The following is a 19,459-nucleotide window of genomic DNA, read 5'->3' as shown; positions in this document are numbered from 1 at the left end:
AGAATTAAATTTCTGGATTTTCATAATTAGGTCTTTTAGCCCAATTTGAATTAGGAATTTATTTAATTTATTATGACGGGAATAATTTAATTGAGCCAGAATACTTTAGACGTTAATGAGCAGAAGTTATTATAAAACAAAATGGACGTCGAAATAGTTAATTTATTCTATTTCTTTCGGAACATTGAGATGACCGAGTTCACTCGGAAGCAATAATTTTATCTCTACCTGTTTCCTGTGGCCTTACTCGTTGTAATAAGTGTGATTAATTTCGTACAAAAGGCTACATCCTTACTAAAATTATAATTGCGAAAGTGTGTCTGTCTGTTACCTCTTCACGCCCAAACCACTGAACCGATTTTGCTGAAAGGTATTTCGATACTTTGAGTCCCGGGAAAGGAGAGTGAGAGAACTCATGGAGCGGTTTTCGCCCGCACCCGCCGCGATTGCGGAGCTGCGGTTTTATTTCAGCGGGGCCAAAATGGTCACATTTAGCAATTCCTCTAAATCAATTCAGCAAATGAATTGTCAAAACTGTCAAACTGACAAATGTCAAATTAGTACGAATTACTACAGTGCGACAAGGTTAAATATGAACGTGGGCGGTGGCGCTGCTCGTAAAGGAGAACTGTCAAAAATGACGTTTTTGTATGATGGCAGCGTTAGTTCCTTTTTTCGCCACGTTCATTTAAAGACTAATTGTCGAGTTGTAGACATGAATTGCAAGCAGACTTGCAATTTGCGATTTAAAAAAATGAATCATATTATGATTCTCAGTGTGATTCTCCAAAGCGACCATTTTAGCCCCGCAGAACTCACGAGACCGCTGATTTTGCGGGCCCGCAGCCGCCGCGGTCGCGAATAGCAGAGGCTGTGGGCGACCGCCGCACAGTGTACGGAGGAGACGAAAAATCAGAAATTTTCTATTTTCTTCAACTTTGATTAGGCATTAGTATAATGAATGCGAGAGTAGAACACCCGCGTGTCAATTCGAAATAGTTTTCATGCTACGAGCTACTAAAGTTTAGCGTTTTTTTGCGGCCCGGAAGGGAAAAATCCATATTTCTACAAAATTTTTACGTAATTAATAAAATTTTGTATACCACCTGAAAGCCTATTAAATAAGGCATATTTCAAGCTTTTTTCTTGCTTCGCCGTATCAAAATTTTACAAACAATAAAATAATTTTCATTTTTAGCTTTTTATTTTTTTATCCAAAACTAAACAAACGATGCAATCGGAAATATCGATAAATTAAAGGTAAACAAGCATTCTATACGCACAAAAAAAATCACCCGTGAGATCCGTTTACTACCACTGCTAAGTCAATTTATTTAATTTACAAACGAGGATACCACAGCGGCTAGAGAAATGAAAAAAAAGTACGTGTAATATCTATAGCTGTACCCTTACCTCAAGCCTATACCGCAGAACGCGATAGAGACAACTGCAGAAAATCCAGAAAATCAACGATTCGTTGTCTCCTGATTCCTTCTCCAAAACTTAACCGATTTAAGTACTTTTTTCATTAAAGATTAAAAAAAGGCTTGAGCTGTGTTCCTATGTTTTGCTTTTTTTGTATAATCTATCCAAATCTGTTTTCTGGACGTTTGAACACAGTGGAAAATCTGGCCATTTTTTTGGGTTTTTGAACGTTCATATCTTATTTAATAATTAAATTATGAAAAAAAAGAAAACATAGAGACATTGTATTAGTGGCCGTAGATATTCAGGAAAAAAATTATAACTCTACTAGCATTATCCAGGGAGGAAACAGGGGACAACGTTTGTATGGAAAAAATGGCGGTGTGGAATCCTCTTAATTGTCAACAGGGTTATCAAACGACGCAACGCAGTATTATTTGTAGTCTTTTCGTTTTCGCGTGACCATCACTTACCTTGATTTTTTAAAATAAATACTAGAAATAATATTAATTGTTTGAAGTATTAGGAACTGACATCCGATTTTTTACCGACTTCCAAAAAAAGAGGAGGTTTTATATTTTTTCTAAGACTAATTTTTGATAATTCTAAATATACTCATTAAAAGCATATATAACTTTCATACTATAAATGTTAATATATTATTTGACTATTTCTATTGCATTATTGACAGCCATCCATTGAAAGACGTATGTATGGTGGCAGCCCTAGCGTAGGATTTCACGATCAAATATCTCCAGTAGTAAACGGATCTTACAGGAGTTTTTTTTTTTTGTGCGTATAGAATGCTTGTATACCTTTAATTTGTCGATATTTTCGATTGCATCTTTTGTTTAGTTTTGTATTAAAAAATAAAAACCTAAAAATGAAAACTATTTTATTGTAGGTAAAATATCGACACGGCAGATCAGGAAAAAAGCTATAAATATACCTTATTTTATAGGCTTTCAGGTGGAATACAAAATTTTATTTATAACGTAAACATTTTGGAGATATATGGATTTTTCGCTTCCGGGCCGCAAAAAATCGCTAAACTTTGGTAGCTCGTAGAATAAAAACTATTGCGAATTGACACGCAGGTGTTCTACTCTCGCATTTATAATACTAATGCTCATTCAAAATTGAAGAAAAAAGAAAATTCCCGATTTTTGTCTCCTCCGTACACTGTGCGCCGCCCGCCGGTGCAGCGGGAGCCGCAAACAACCGCGCCCGCCGGGGGCGAAAAACGCGCCGTGAGTTTTGCTTCAATTTTTTACATAAAAAACTGTATTCTACGAAGGCTGCGGGCCCGCAACCGCGGCGGGCGCGGGAAAAACCGCTTCGTGAATTCTTACTTCTTAGCCGCAAAGTTTCCACGCGATAAACTAATTTTGTGCAACTGAGTCGCGGACGTCATCTATGATGATACTTGATGGTTATACTCCAAAGCGAGTAAAAACCACAGTGTGGACCGCAAAACTCACAGTAGAATTAAATATATCTACTCGTAATTTCCTTCGATTTGGAGTAAAACTATCGAGCAATGCTGAATGTGTGGACGAAAGCCCGCGTTGTGGTTTTTAAGGAGTGAGATTGTATGGAGGCGGATTTTTGCGATGAGCCCCGGCACGGCCCGTCTCAGTGTGCTCACTCCTTTACTCTACGTGATTGCTCGATCGAGCAAAACCGTATGTGAATTGTGAGTACTTAGCATACTAAAGTTAGGTAATTCATATTTCAGTAAGCCTGTACCTAAATTCCTGAGGCTTAATATAAAGCGTAGGTAGCACAGTAATTACTTTAGTCGTCCTATTAACCCTCTAAATAATAGCGGCCATTAAAATAATATGGAAACTTCATATTTTACAGTCTTCATAAATAACAAAAGCCAACTTGTTTGATTCTGTTATGTTAATGGACTTATTAATAACTTTACAAGGAACAAAGTGCCACAATTTGTTTTTATGAGTGCATGCAATACTAACATTTAATGGAATATAATCCACACGAAATGTGCCTCGTCAGCAAGGGTTCAACACTGGATTGTTCTATATATTAGCTATTATTATTAGCGAAAATTTGTTAATTGGTCATTGTTTTGAAATGAGATTTAATTTTTAAACTTCTGACAATAAACCTTAGTACGGGGCCGGTTAAATGTTGGAAAAAAGGCTTCTTTGTTAATCAAAATAAACTACTCCTGTTTTTAAAATGTATTATTAGAACTTTCATTCCAAAAATTCTGGTTCCCCCCCGTAAAAGGAAACCCAGGGAATAAAGTTGTGGGCAACTAGTTCTCTATAAAACTTCTAAGAAATCCAAGTAAGATAAAATGCACTTAAAGCGAAATGTGTATTTTAAGGCTCAGTTTAAGGCTCCTTCACATCTCGTGTAACCGGATTAGTCGGTTGTCGGTTCCGGTTTGTCACGTAATAGAATTAAGTCGTGGCCCGACTTCCGATTAAGACAACTCCGATAGTTTCGTTGTAACGTTTATTAGACACGAAAACTTCGAGTTTGTATATTCACAACTTGGATGAGATAAAAAGTATAGATAGAGCTCTTTGAACAGAAAATAATTTTGATATTTATGTACTTGCCGATGCAAAAAATCATTTAAAGGTCGGTCCAGTAGTTTCAGAACCTTAGTACAATTACATTTTTGGTCTAGTTTTGAGAACCTTCTCAGAACGACTGGACCAATTTTTAAGAAAGGCTTAGATATAGAGTTGACCACGAGAAAGGCTGTTTATCGCAGATAAGTTTACGGATTCTGCGAGATCCTTAATTTGCACGTAAAAAAACGCGACAAAAAATATAGTATTAAAATTTAAACTTGCTTATTATATCTAAATTTAGAAATGAAATTGATTATTTTTTCTAAATATTTTAATATATAATGCTTTTAGAAAGTCTACATGAGGCCTACGACCGGTTCGGGAACTAGCCCGGCAAAAAAGAAGCAGCGCAAGGAGCAAACAATTTTGATTTGGCTTAATATATCTACTATCAAGAAAATTCTCAGGTATAACAGAAATTGCTCTACCTCGACCATAATATTACCCTCACGTCAATGATTTCGTAACATCAAAAGCGCTTATTAATGTCCGCTGATGTGACTAATATAACTAAAATAATATAATTAATCAGCACAATATTGTCTTTGATCCATCCTTCATTAATTATAACACAATATCGCGGAGACCACCATGGCAATCGAGATTTATTATATTAATATTGTGCACTAACATTTATTATGGCTTCTGCCGAAATATACGAAAAATATCTGTGATATTATTCGTTAGTGAATAACTATTAGTCAAGATAGTAAGTATATAATTGTTAGATGTTTCCGCATTTTTTTATAAAATAAGGGGGCAAACGAGAAAACAGGTCATCTGGGAAAGTAACTACCATTGCCCATGGGCACTCGCAACATTAGAAGTGCTGCAGGTGCGTTGCCGGCCTTTTTTCAAGACAAAAAGTACGCCATATTTCTTGCGTATACCTAATAGGAAATATGGCATACATTTTATTTTTTATTGCTTATTTAGCAGTAAGGTGTAAAGACTGAAGATATAATAGACAGACATAGACTTGTTCGAATATTTTATATTACTCAGGAGTCAGGGCCCATACCAGGAAACTGTCGAAAGAGACTCAAATAATCGAACGAGAATCCTACTTCAACAAACGTGAAACGACGTTGTAAGAGCAGGACACGGCATTCTTGTCCGATTGTTTGAGTCTAAAACGGTTTCGTAGTAGGCCTACTGGATGCATTTATGTTGCGACTTATTATGCAATCACAATAATATGGCAGGAAAACGTTATTTGGTTGACCTAAGCTATATCACTTTGTCTGATGAATACAAGCTAATCCGAACAAATTCGTCTATGCATAATCAACCATTATATTATGATTAACGTCAATTACTATATAACTAGAGATCGCCCAATGGTCGAAATGCAACTTTACTGCAACGACATTAGGACTACTAACTATATTTTGTAAAAAATATTGACTTCATCATAGTTTTTTTCAATTCCTGTCTCCGGGACTCAGCTGATCACAGACTGGCCGTTTAAGCATTGTCTAATAGTATCTAAAATTAAATAAATAAAAAAACAAGAATCCATTTTCAATTTGTCAACTTGTTGTCAACAGACTTCAAGCATAAATAAAAGAGTATAATTCGTATGTAAGTATAGGCTTATCACTCAAAAATCTGTCATTTTTCCTAGTAGTAGTGTCGTAGTGTGTATAACGTTTTATTTGTTAAAAATATATATGATAAAAGCATAATTTTATTTAATAAAATTAGCTCGATGCACTCCTTCACCATATAAACTATAACTGTGCGAAATTTCATGCACCTACGTTTCCCCATTTTTCGTAAAAAGGGTTACAAAATTTTTCTCTCACGTATTAATATATAGATTATGAATAAAAAGTAGATCTCTCTGACAATACATTAAACATAAATTTGTATTTTTTTAAATCGGTTGTGCAATATTCTATTTAAAAGAAAATAAATTGTTTGTAAGTCTATCGAAACCTCGTATTCCCAGAAGTAATCTGAGAGTGATCTATTCATATGAAGTAGAAGCATCTAACTGAAGCTAAACTTTACAATGTAATGTCGTAAGGACAGGCTCTTTTTAGCACTTTACAACGCAACGCGATGCGTATATGCATTTCTAAATTTTTATGGAATTGAGAGTGTTGCATGACGTCTCACGCAATTGAATTCTGTCAAATCCGACATCCATTACACGCCCATGCAAGCGACAGTCAATTCCGTCAATCATGAATTATGTTTGACTGATGGTGACTGATGGACTGACGAATAGTAATAGGCATCCATTACACGGTAGGTTTTGCTGACAGTTTTACCACAGTCATGACTGTTTAAGTATAGTTTTTACAGACCCAGTACTGGCTGCCAATGAGACTGGGAGCCAGTATTGGCTTGGTATATGCCGCGTGTTAACAGTTTTTCAAGCCAGGCCAAACTGTTCACACGCGGCATATACCAAGCTAATAATGGCTGCCAGTCTTATTGTCAGCCAGTACTGGCTCTGTGAAAACTATACTTAAACAGTTATGACTGTGGTAAAACTGATTTTTTGATTGACTGTCGCTTGTAGGTATAAGCGTTTAATGGATGCCTTACAAATTTAGAAACATCTACGCGTCGCGCTGCTGTCTGAATTGACTATACACATTAATAATATTGTATCAATGTGCCAGCCTACATTAGCTGTATCTTGTTAGCTAATCAATAAAACCTAGTAATACACGTCATAACCAACAAGCACTAAACTTCCAATAAGAGCCAACGCGATAAGAACTTGGTACTTCTCTAGTTTTATTTACATGATGCAGTTATTCGTAAGATAATAGAATAAAGCATAGACAGTGTGACTGAGGTGCTGTAACTGACTGAGCTGTATGCGTACACTCAACACTCATTATATTTTAAAGGTTAAGGTTTATTTCGCGGAATGTTGCAAAAAAATAATAACACACTAAATTTAATTTTTGTTCGTAAGAGCCCATCTTTACTTTTAAAATCATTGAACTAAGCGATATCAGATATGAGTCCCCGATGGCGAGAAGTCAGACTGACTTTCATTAAGCACAACTAGATGTAGATGCAATTGAGTGTTATAGCACCAGCTGATGTTATATGGAACCTACTATTTATCCCTAGATAGCAAACAATACCTTTAACATACGTATTGGGATTTGGGATCATAAACAACATAGTACCATTATAATTTATAAGTAACTAGCTGTGCCCCGCGGTGCTATCCGCGGTTTTTTTTTTGTGAAAGTAAACAGTTAAAAAATATGAATAATCGCAAATTCATTTTCATTTATTTATTCCGAAATAAAATCAAGCCTTTGTACTTATCAAAATTTTATCGAAATCGCATCAACCGTTTTAGCGTGAAGAAGTGACAAACATACACACACAATATTATAATCTTTTTGATACTAGCCGACTAGCTGTTTGACCGAGCAAAGCTGTCTTTTAACTAAAAAATTGCGAATATTATAAATTACTAGCTGTTTGACCGAGCTTCGCTCGGTATTCGATAACACACGAATAAAATGACATTTTATAAGAATGATTCCTAGCTAGATCGATTTATCGCCCCCGAAACCCCCTTTATACTAAATTTAATGAAAATCGTTGGAGCCGATTCCGAGATTCCAATTATATATAGATATATACAAGAATTGCTCGTTTAAAGTTATAAGATAAGATAATAATAAACAATATTATAGCCCCGTGTTTCATCTTAAGACCCCTGTCATCTAATATTGATAAAGTTATCATAGATGTCACTCTGTTGACAAACACAATAATTAAACAAGTTTAAGTTTACTATTATTCCAACTTCCAAGTGATATTGAGCTGATTATGTATTCTATTGGTTCTCAAATACCCATTCCCGGCAACGCAGCTCAGCTCCGATGGAATCGTACAATTATTAAGCGTGAAGAGACATACAGACTCTTTTTGGTACCTATAAAAGTACGAATAATAAAAACTACTATAAAAGTACAATATGACCCGTGAACTGATGTACTAGTTAAGTGATACACTTAACTACTTACTTAAGACTAAAATTCGGCAAGATGGTTAATCCGTCCTCGAGTTATAGGGTGATTTACAAAATTGATATAGATCAATGTGGATATTCAAAGGCTATTTGGAATCATTTACAGGTGAATAAAACAGTGATTAAACAAACATAAATAAACAATGGAGTGAGTGAAAATAAATTGCGTTACCAGGCTCATAATATACTTGTATTGGTTTATCTGTTTACGCAGCCTGGTTGTAACAACATAGCTTTGACATCGCACCTGGCAAAACAGACAACTGTGCCACAATACCAATATATATACAGTAGCGCGAATTGGTCGTGTCCTAGAAACCATGTTCTTGAAACACATAGACAAGTTTTATGGTCGCGCGATGGGTCGGTAGTCACGACACTGTAGTGTACGGTGTCGGGACACTATACTGTAATTCTCTTAAATTATAAATCAAACTTTTAAATGTGCATTAATGTTTGTTGTTGTATAGAAAGACGATTTACAAATCAAAACAAAAGGTTAATCAAATGGAATAAAAAAATGTATGTAAATGAAAATGGTATCTTATCTACTGGCAGCTAAAATATGCTTTGACTATAAAAATCTGATAAATTTCATTCAGAATAGGTTTTCAGTATTGTGACTACCAACATTTCTCAGTAAAACAATTGTTACGAATGTTAAAATATGACGTGGAAATTAATAATTAAATAAAGGTTTCATGTGAATTTAATTAATTACAACGTCATAATATGTTTTAAATTTTATTTTTGACGTATTTCAAATATAATATTTTATTCTTTGACCTACATTGGAAAATTGGATTAAACTAATTGGTCGATTTCACCACCTCAAAAGGAAGATATTAATTACAATTTCGTTTGAAAAATGGCCATAGATATTGGGTAGTAAAACGCCAAGTTTGTAATCACAAATCGCCAATTTTAGGAGCAGTAAATAACGAATATTAATGGGAAATCGATTCCAGTTCGTAGTTGTGAGAAATGGCGGGAACTAATTTTGTTAGCGTTCATTAGTTTAGTGACGAATTTTTCGAACAGTTTCATTTTTAAAGTAAAATTAAAGATTTTTGTAAGCGTGTGAAGAATATTTCAATTTCGTTATAGTAATAATTATAAGTTTAAGTATAATATTACGTATATATACTGTTTTTCAAGTTGTTGGGAATGCAACTTATTTCTTATACAACGTTTTAAATTCTAGGCGATGAAATTATTTTAAAAATGTTATTGCATTACTTTTATGAAGCCTCAACTATAACTGCTCTGTCAAAAAATTAATCGCAATCATTTCAGTATAACAAGATACACCCACACACACACACAGCCTCACACAAAACTTCACACCCTGTATACAGATTGAATCCTCCTGTTTACAGGGCCACTGGGCAGCGTAGCCCTCAATATCCGGACGCTCTTATACCTCTCGCCTCAGATGTTATCCGACAATTTACGGCTCACCCCCATACAAACAAACACATTAATTTTATTTTGTGACATGCTGGATATTGGGATATTTTGTTTTTGTTATTTTGGATTTTTTAAACAATTAAACATATTTTAAACGTATCTTGAATACTATAAAAATTTCCATAATATATTTATTTTACTGATTATAAGTAAGTATGTGTATTTAAATACATGTGTGTGTTTGGAAAAAACGAGGATTAATCAGCGCTCTTTAATGTAGTAACTATAGATGAGCACTTACCCGAAACACGCTTCAATAATAATAACATTTTTAACGCCTTTTATGTTTAGGGGACGAAAATACTTCAAAAAACTTGTGAAATATTTATTAAAAACATTCTCGCTTTCTACACATTAGAGTAAACCTTTTACTATGGTAATGACACTACACTATAATTATTATTTTTAACAAAAAATTAAAACCGACTTCCAAGGTAAAAACAATAATAATATGAAGTATGAACTAAAAAGTATTAAATAACTATTACTCTATAATAGTGCCTTTTTCAGAATTCGTCTAAATCTCAACTATTTCTGTACATACTACAGTCTTCATTGCTTTGAAGTCGGTAGCAGTCCCAAAAGCTTCAGATATTCTGACATTGACTGAACTCACGATAAAATTAGCTGGTACCGACTTCAAATAATAAAATCTGAAAAAGGCACTATTATAGAGTAATAGTTATTTAATACTTTTTAGTTCATACTTCATATTATTATTGTTTTTACCTTGGAAGTCGGTTTTAATTTTTTGTTAAAAATAATAATTTCACTCTTTTTAGTTATCTACAAGATAAGGCCTTATGCGTAAATAACCACTACGAATGTTAATTATTCACATTATGTTACTGTAAGCAAAATTGTGGTAAATGCTTGCAGTTATCTAAGCGATGCTGCAATTTAAAAACGTTTATCTTTAAAGGTTCAGGAGCTCTGTTCAGTGCCTTTGGACCAAGAAACACCTTCGTATGAACTTTCTCTTATTCGTAACATATGTTTAAGTTACTAGAAACAACATTTTAAGAACTATGAGTCATTTGATAAATTTCAAGGATTTCCCTCGATTGCTCATAGATCCCATCATTAGCTCACCACTTTCGTAATTATTATACAAAATCAAGATTATGTCCTATACAACAACATAATAAATTTGAAAATTGGTACAAACAGCGAAATAATCATCAAAAACATCTGCTTTGATGCAAAATATCACGAAAAGCATCAATAATTGTGTCATAATGTGATGACCCATGGCATAATTATAATTTTGATGATAATGATTAAATAAATTGATGTGTTGGCTTATGCTTTTAGTTGTTTAAGCAACGCCGAAATCCCCGAACCTGTATCTATAATGATTCAAAAGTTCTGTTGGGTACCTTCGGATCCAGGGTATGACCTGGTGCGAAATCTTACTTTTTGGTAGCATTTACCTCGAGTGCTTCAAAAAAAATTAAAATCACTATATGTTTTGATAAAATTTCAAGGAGTCCCCTAGATTCCTTCAGGATTCCATCATCAGATCACCACTTTTGTGAACATGGTACCAAATTCGAGTTAAACCCTATACAACACAAAAATAATTTTGAAAATCGGATCACAAACGGCTGAGTTATCGTTGAACATACAAAAAAAAAGATACATACAGCCGAACGTATAACCTCCTCCTTTTTGGAAGTCGGTAAAAATATGTGCCCATATCGACTAAACTGGCAAAACGCTACAGATTACCCGTTTGAGTGAATAACACTGGTCGTTCATTTGAAACACGTGCTGTTACTGCCACTGTATCGCGTCCTAAAAAGCTAAGTACAGTCGTAATGTGCACTCACATTAATATTTACGTAAACCGTATCAGATTTTATTAAAATGCGCCGCCGAGTTTTTCGCAGTTTGAATTCATTTATTGCAGCCTTTTGGCAGGAACAACGGGAGAGCGCCTTTTATGTTAATGCCTTTTGCACTTAGGAGTTCGGTTTTGTTTTTAAATCCAGCGCTTGTTTGTCCCTGCATAACGTTGCATTTGTTTTAAAGGAAAAGTTTGTTTCGCTTTGCTGACAAGTTTGCAATTAAAAATCTTTAAGTTTGCAATATCGCAATAAACATTACAGTTTGCAAATGGCTTCAAAGAAAGCACTAATTTGGATTTCATTCATCGAAAGCTTTATTCAGTAAGAGCTTTTGCCCGCGGCTTCGCTCGCGTTAGCAAGTATGTATTATTATATACAAACTTTCATGCCCTATTTTGACCCCTTGGGGGTAGGATTGATCAAAATCCTTTCTTAGCGGATGCCTACGTCATGACATCTACCTTTTTTTTATCGTTGGAGGAATGCATTTACGCATCCCCGGGGCCTGGGGAGGACCACCGAGGTATGTGGGACTCCCTGGGGCGGACGTAGTATTCGCACCACCCGGGACTACCCAATAAAACCCCAACGGTGTTCCTGCTCCTGATGGTGGAACTGCGGGAAACACGTGATATACGACCGTAGCCCCACCACCTCTGCCTCTTTGGGCTCCACTCGTGGAAACACCACATTCCACACCACTCCGCGACGATGCGCTGGAACACCTAGCGCATCGTGGCCTACTGGGGATCATCACATCTACCTACATGAGACATTTCAGCCCGATCCGTCCAGTGGTTTTGGCTGTGCGTTGATAGATCACCATATCAGTCAGTCACCTTTGAGTTTTATATATACAGACGAGCTTTTGCCTGCGGCTTCGCTCGCGTTAAGAAGTATTATTATATACAAACTTTCATCCCCTATTTTAACCCCTTGGAGGTGGAATTGATCAAAATCCTTTCTTATCGGATGCCTACGTCATAATATCTACCCGCATGCCAAATTTCAGCCCGATCCATCCAGTGGTTTGGGCTGTGCGTTGATAGATCACCATGTCAGTCAGTCACCTTTGAGTATTTATACATATTATAGATTTCATAGTTTTGTGCTGTCTTTATTTAATCTTATTTTGTATCTGTTATTCAGTTGTTTCTTAGATGTCTCTACCCAGCAATGTTTCTACGACTACGGCTATTTTTAAATATACTAAATAGACGTAAGTGCCGTGTCACTTACAGATGAATTATATCAAATCATTTGTCATTCTTCAATCGCTTTTGATTCCTGACTGTTAAACATTTAATTACTGAATGTAACTTGACCAAATTCACTGATTGAATAACATTTATGGTCACTTCCACTCTAAATCCTGAGTACACAGTAATAAGTTAAACATTTACAATTCACCAATATCCTAATATTAGATGGTGCACAAATAGAAAGGAAAGATAAATGTAACCGTAGCGTTTGGAACGATTCATTTAATATACAATTATTTGGGTAAGATTAATTAAGATTGAGGGGAGATGGGCACATCAGTCTGACAGATTTATCGTGGTGTATTTTTAATAATATCCTGGGGCTAATAAAATTGCTTATTGCTTCGTTTTGGAAATTAAAATATTTATGCAGATTTGTGTAAGTACCGTTTATTTTGTGAAAAAAATTGTTGATTATTATATTTGCGTTAAAATCTGTTTCTTTAATTTACATAGTAACTTAAAGTTACTTGTGCTTTCACTCTTTGTATGAGAAATGAACCAACGTCAAGAATCCACCCACACAATAATTAATTAATAATTAGCCTCGAAGAAGCTTGGTGTTCTGAACAGGACTTTAGTCCGTACCAGCGCCTACAACTCTACAAGGCGCAGGTTAGGCCACATATGGAATATTGTTCTCATCTCTGGGCAGGGGCGCCAAAATACCAACTGCTCCCCCTGGATCGTATCCAACGACGGGCCGCTCGAATTGTTGACTACCATAGTGTTTCAAACAGCTTGGACCCCTTATTTGCCCCCCCCCCCCCCCCCTGACCCAAAACCTGGGTATTTTGCCCCCCCCCGGGCCCAGAACCTGGGTACGCCCATGCCTACATATTCACGAATGTTTAATTTTGCAGCGTTCGTAAATTTCACAAAGGGTTGAGTTAGACAAGATTAAACTGTTGCGTTGGTGCGTTACCTTTGCTTTGCCCGCCCGTTTGCCGTTGGCTTACCATTAAACTCACAAAGAGTAGAACCGCTTTGTATTAAAGTTTATAATGCTGACATTAATGTTAGAGCTCACATCCAAATTATGCACTAGGAAAAAGTAATTAGAAAACAAATCTATGTAACTTTTACATAGGGAACGTGAAAAACTGTACCTCGAGTGGCACCAAATACGTGGCAGACTTTTCTTCTGGTGCAATCAAGTAAATATTATATTCAAAATTCATATATGTATAAAAAATTATTCAAGCTCTTCTAGATTTAATTGCTTATGAACACGTAAAATACAGCCTAACGTTCCCTTGATCGTTTGCGGTACATTAAACATCTTTTTTATTGCAAATATCAACTTAAAAACTTCATTCTGTAAAAAACGGGCTTTAAAGTGCTGGATTTTAATTAAAAATCCTCGTCGACATCATCCTTCAGCTTAACTGAAGATTTTGCCTTTATTAAGTTCGAAACTTCTTGCTACGAAGCGTCTTTCCACAATATTACATTAAACTGGCTTGAAAACTATTATTTGTTATCATACTCAGTGGGATTATACTCTTGGGCTGGTCCGATTATAGATATTGTTATAAGCACAAATATTTATTACTAGCTTTTACCCGCGACTTCTTCCGCGTCAAAAATCTTATGCATCAACAAAAGAATTTCATAAATCGGTCCACAAACGGCGGAGTAAAATACATAGGTAAAACATAAAAAGGAAAAAATATCCTACTTCTTTTTGGAAGTCGGTTAAAAAGTATCTTAAGTTACTCCTTATTACATCAGCTATTTGCCAATAAAAATCCCGTCAAAATCAGTCCAGCCATTTCGGAGATTAGCCGGAACAAACAGACAGACATAATTTCTAAAAATTGTTATTTTGATGTATGTACCGTCTAAATATTCATATTATTATGCATGTAGAAAAAAGCGGTTATTTCTATATTACAAACAGACACTCCAATTTTATTTAAATGTATAGATGTATAGATAAGTAGGTACTGATGATATGAACGCAAACGTTTTTAACACGCTTTTATTAGCCTGGGCTGTATGTATGTAACGGAATCCGCCTAACATTACCCACAATCCGCCTAACATTTCCTACATCGCGCTATCGAAGTTCTCTAAGCGCATCGGTAAATATATACGACAGCTGAAATGTATCACGTGGGCTCCGACCTAACCATAGTAAAAGGAGGGGAAGTAAGTTATCATCGGCACCGCGCGCGGCTTGTATGTGTGCGCCATAGTATCAATGCGTCGCCACGTACGGCACACAACAAAATCTCGGCCAGTTTTACTAGGCTGGTACCGCCGAGATTTTGTTGTGTGCCGTACGTGGCGACACATTGATACTATGGCGCACTCATCAAGCCGCGCGCGGTGCCGAAGATAACTTACTTCCCCTCCTTATACTATGACCTAACTGAGCATACCACCTCGCTCGGTCGGAAGATCTTCCTTTGTGGCCTCCATCCATTATTCCCACAAGCACGATTTTTACCTATCTCCAGTAGTCTAATTATATTTTCGAAACTTTTCATACGTAGGAAGAGTAAATGACAATGCTAATTTGTTAAATTTTTTGAGAAAAAAGCGTGTTTTATAGTTTTTTTAACTATTATTTTATTTTGTTTATCTCTTTACGCTTGACGCTTGACGCAACTGAAAGGATGAAGATGAAATTTGGTGAGATAATTTGAGTCCGGCGAATTATACGTGGGAGAGCCATGCTTCGGCACGAATGGGCCGGCTCGACCGGATAAATACCACGTTCTCACAGAAAACCGGCGTGAAACAGCGCTTGCGCTGTGTTTCGCCGAGTGAGTGAGTTTACTGGAGGCCCAATCCCCTAACCCCTACCCTATTCCCTTCCCTACCCTCAACTATTCCCTTCCCTTCCCTTCCCTACCCTCCCCTATTACCCTATTCCCTCTTAAAAGGCCGGCAACGCACTTGCAGCTCTTCTGATGCTGCGAGTGTCCATGGGCGACGGAAGTAGCTTTCCATCAGGTGACCCGTTTGCTCGTTTGCCCCCTTATTTCATAAAAAAAAGGACGTAAGGAAGTTTTTGTGATGCTATCGCGCTATAAGCGAATGTTGACGAAAACGAAGTAGCATGTATCATAAAGTTTAAGCACATAATACTATTCGGATGTTTTGCTAAAAAAATTTTTTTTTATTAAGAATTTCAATCACGAACAAAACTAGGTTGTCGGCGGATTGGGAATCAGACGAACCCGTCATCTGTCACGGATTTGATGTTTGACATCCCAAACGCCCGGGGGCTCCCGAATGTTCTGTGAATATATCGGATGTCCAACTTTACCAATACTTATGGATAGGGAAAAGTTTGAAACAACAGATTTTTTAAGGTTCATTGCGTAGAAAAACACACTACAAATAAAATGTTTAGGTACTTATTTATGTTAAGGTGGCTTTCCGATTTTTGCCGATAGCGCTAATTTTTTGTGAGTAGCTTCATTTTGATAAGACAAATAACAATTTTATCTGCGAAAAATCTCGAAAGTGGTAGCTAACAGAGATAGAAAGGATTTCATACTTTGACTTGATGGTCCTAAAATATGGATTGTTCTATTTAGGTATAGGACAATGTTACTCTTAAATTTTATAACCATTAACCTATCAATGTAAAAAAAATGTGCTGGTTAGGGTTCCGTTTTAGGGTTCCGTAGTCAACCAAGTTTTGTTGATTACTGAACCCTAAAACGGATCCCTAACCAGCTGATTTTTGTATAGTTTTAAATTTTGTTCTAGGGAACCCGGATTAAAATTGTGTAATTGTGTGTTTTGGATCGGTAAAAAAACTTAAACTCGCTTCAGGAACCGTGGAAATTTTTCGGCAGCAAAATGGATGTAATTCTCTTTTTAGGTACATGATAATATATAATCATCAAAGATTATAAAAATATTATAGTAATTATAACGTAATATAGGTAACCGAATATGTCATACTCTAAGGACTATGAGCGATCGAGACTGAAAGGAAAAAGGAGAAAAATTATATCTACGAACATAGATTAATGGTGTGGTCCCTGATCATCCATCCATCCACGTCTTATAACTAACGCAATAATGACAGTTCGGAAAACGCCTTAGCTCATTAGAAGTATACCTATTGATTGTGAATTTTTTTTATTGTGATAGTTTCTATTAGCTAGGCCGCTCCACGGCCGCACTTAAACAGATTTAATGCTTAATTTGAATACAATGAAGAATTAATATAAACTTAGAACACTAGTAGTAGTACAAAATATCATTACAATCGGTTTAGTAGTTTTGGCGTGAAAGCGAGACAGACAGACAGATATACTTTCGCATAATTACAATATTCTGTCTTCAGTATGATATGGAAGTATCATGGATGATATTATTATAACGTGTAAGTGAATATTCCGTGGTGTAATTTCAGCCTATTATTCTTATTCTTATTCTAATAACATATACAGGGTGTAACAAAAACAAGTGATAATACTTTAGGGTGTGTATGTGTTCCTTGTAGAGAGTTCACTGTGAAAGTAGCAGCGCTGAAAGACCAAATTTTTTTTTTACTTTTGTATGGGGAAACTCGTGGCGCTGGGGCTCTTGCCCATACAAAAGTGAAAAAATTTTTTCGTCTTTCAGCGCTGCTACTTTCACAGTGAACTCTCTACAAGGAACACGTACACACCCTAAAGTATTATCACTTATTTTTGTTACACACTGTATAATGTAATATATCACAGATACTAACAGAACTGGATATTTAAGGGTCCCGGATTATCCGGACGGAATATCTACTCGGATACCCGGATGCGGATCCTTCTAGCGATTACGACGGATTACGGGTATCGTGTCGTTTAAGTGAATCCTATGACGACCTCTGTGGCTCAGTGGTGAGCGCGTTGGTAGCTCAAGCCGGGGGTCGCGGGTTCGAATCCCGCCGACAGAACAAAAAGTTTCCAATGTTCCCGGGTCTGGATGTGTATTAAATATGTGTATGATATAATAAAAATCTTAAATATATGTATAGTATAAAAGTATTAAATATATTTCCGTTGTCTGGTACCTGTAACACAAGTCCTTTAGGTACTTAGCACGGGGCCAGACTGACGTGGTGTGAAGCGTCCATAGATATTATTATTATTATTAATCCTGGAAACAATCTATTATTAGGTGAATACAGTAGGGTCAGATCACATGGAAATTTCATTTGAATAGTGGTTGTGAATTCGAAAAATTTTTTATTACGGAAAAAGCATTTTTTTAACACGCTATTATAAGTTGGGGCTATATGTAACGGAATTTTTAGCACGATTTTTACCTATCTCCAGTAGTCTAATTAATTCGGAACTTTGCATACGTATCGAGCGCCAATGGCAATACAATAATTTGTTAATTTAAAAAACGTGTTTTTTAGTATTTTTTAAACTATTATTATTTTAATAGAGTATTTTGGAGTCGAACTGTACCCAGATTACTTATATTATTTTAATAAAATATTAATAATAATTATTAGTTTCTTGTTCGATCTAGTTGCTATCGAACTACTAAATGGCATTTTCATCACCAAAGGAAGGCAGTGCAGTGAAATGCAATTAGGCGTCAAAAAGATTACGAAAGCGTTGCAAAATTTAAGGTGACGCCGCGTTAAAGTAAAAACCGTGTTGGATGTGTTTTAGATTGCTTGTATTCCATGAGAGGCCGGCCTCTCATAGAAAACTAGAAATGGAACAGCAAGAAATGGAAAGGGTGTAAGCGACAAAATGTTTTTTATCTTCGCGTAATTTATAAGCCATAAATCTTATATTTCATATAAGCTATAGGCAAATTAAAGTATATGCTTGAACCAATTTATGTACAAATTTTGGAGTCTTAAGTCACTCTCCTCTATTGGCAAAATTAGAATCCCTTTTTTTACAGAGGTCTTTTTGATTGATTATTCTGTGTTATAAAAGTTGACCAATGTGTTATGCTATGGGTAATTCAAAGCACATGATGAATACTGACAATAAACTTTAATTTCTTAGCTTTAGTCATTGCTGAGAAAAATCGATATCGCTACAGCCAAATTATCAAGGCGTCGGCTTAACGAATAGCAGAGGACACACGTCTGGTTTGCATGTAAAAATGCTACGCCAAACGCCTTATCTCAAAAACGCACTGCTACGTCTCGTATCTTTTTTTTATAAAATTAGGGGACAAACGAGCAAACGGGTCACTTGATGGAAAGCAACTACGCTCGCTCACCCATGGACACTTGCAACATCACAAGGCGGCCTTTTAAGAGGGAATACGATCTCTTCCAGAAGGTTTGCAGATCGTTTTGTCCGGAAATACGTTACGTTACAAACAAACCCTGAGGCAATATCAAAATGGGCTTTGGTTAGTCCATTTAGGTTTCAACCTCAGAGTATCAAGACTAGACACAAGCTTTCAGTTACAAGTTTATTCAACCGACAGTGTAGTATACAATATTATTTAGAACATCTAATATACCGTTCGACAACCAAATTCGCCTCGACCAACATATAATAATTGTTGCCTCGGCCAACAATTATTATATGTGATCTGAGGCTTTCTTATTTACTGCTCATGATGCGTATACTTTTTTTCTCCTCGATGGAGGCGGAAAACGGCAACAGGTCAGAAAAATGCGTTTCTCAGCATTTTGTAAGGAAAGACCGACAAGTAAGGTCTTCTTACTTATCAGACACTCCTCAGGTAATCAGTATTTATTGTCCCGGATAAAAAGTATCTTAATATATCCTTCCCCGGGACTCAGCGTATCTCCATAGCAAATTTCAGCAAAATCGGCTTAGTGGTTTAGGCGTGAAGAGGTAATAAACATACAGACACACACATTCG

The sequence above is a fragment of the Aricia agestis genome, chromosome 15 (assembly GCF_905147365.1).
Source record: "Aricia agestis chromosome 15, ilAriAges1.1, whole genome shotgun sequence".
Lineage (NCBI taxonomy): Eukaryota > Metazoa > Arthropoda > Insecta > Lepidoptera > Lycaenidae > Aricia > Aricia agestis.
The sequence above is the reverse complement of the archived record's forward strand: the minus strand, read 5'-3'. Positions refer to the sequence as shown.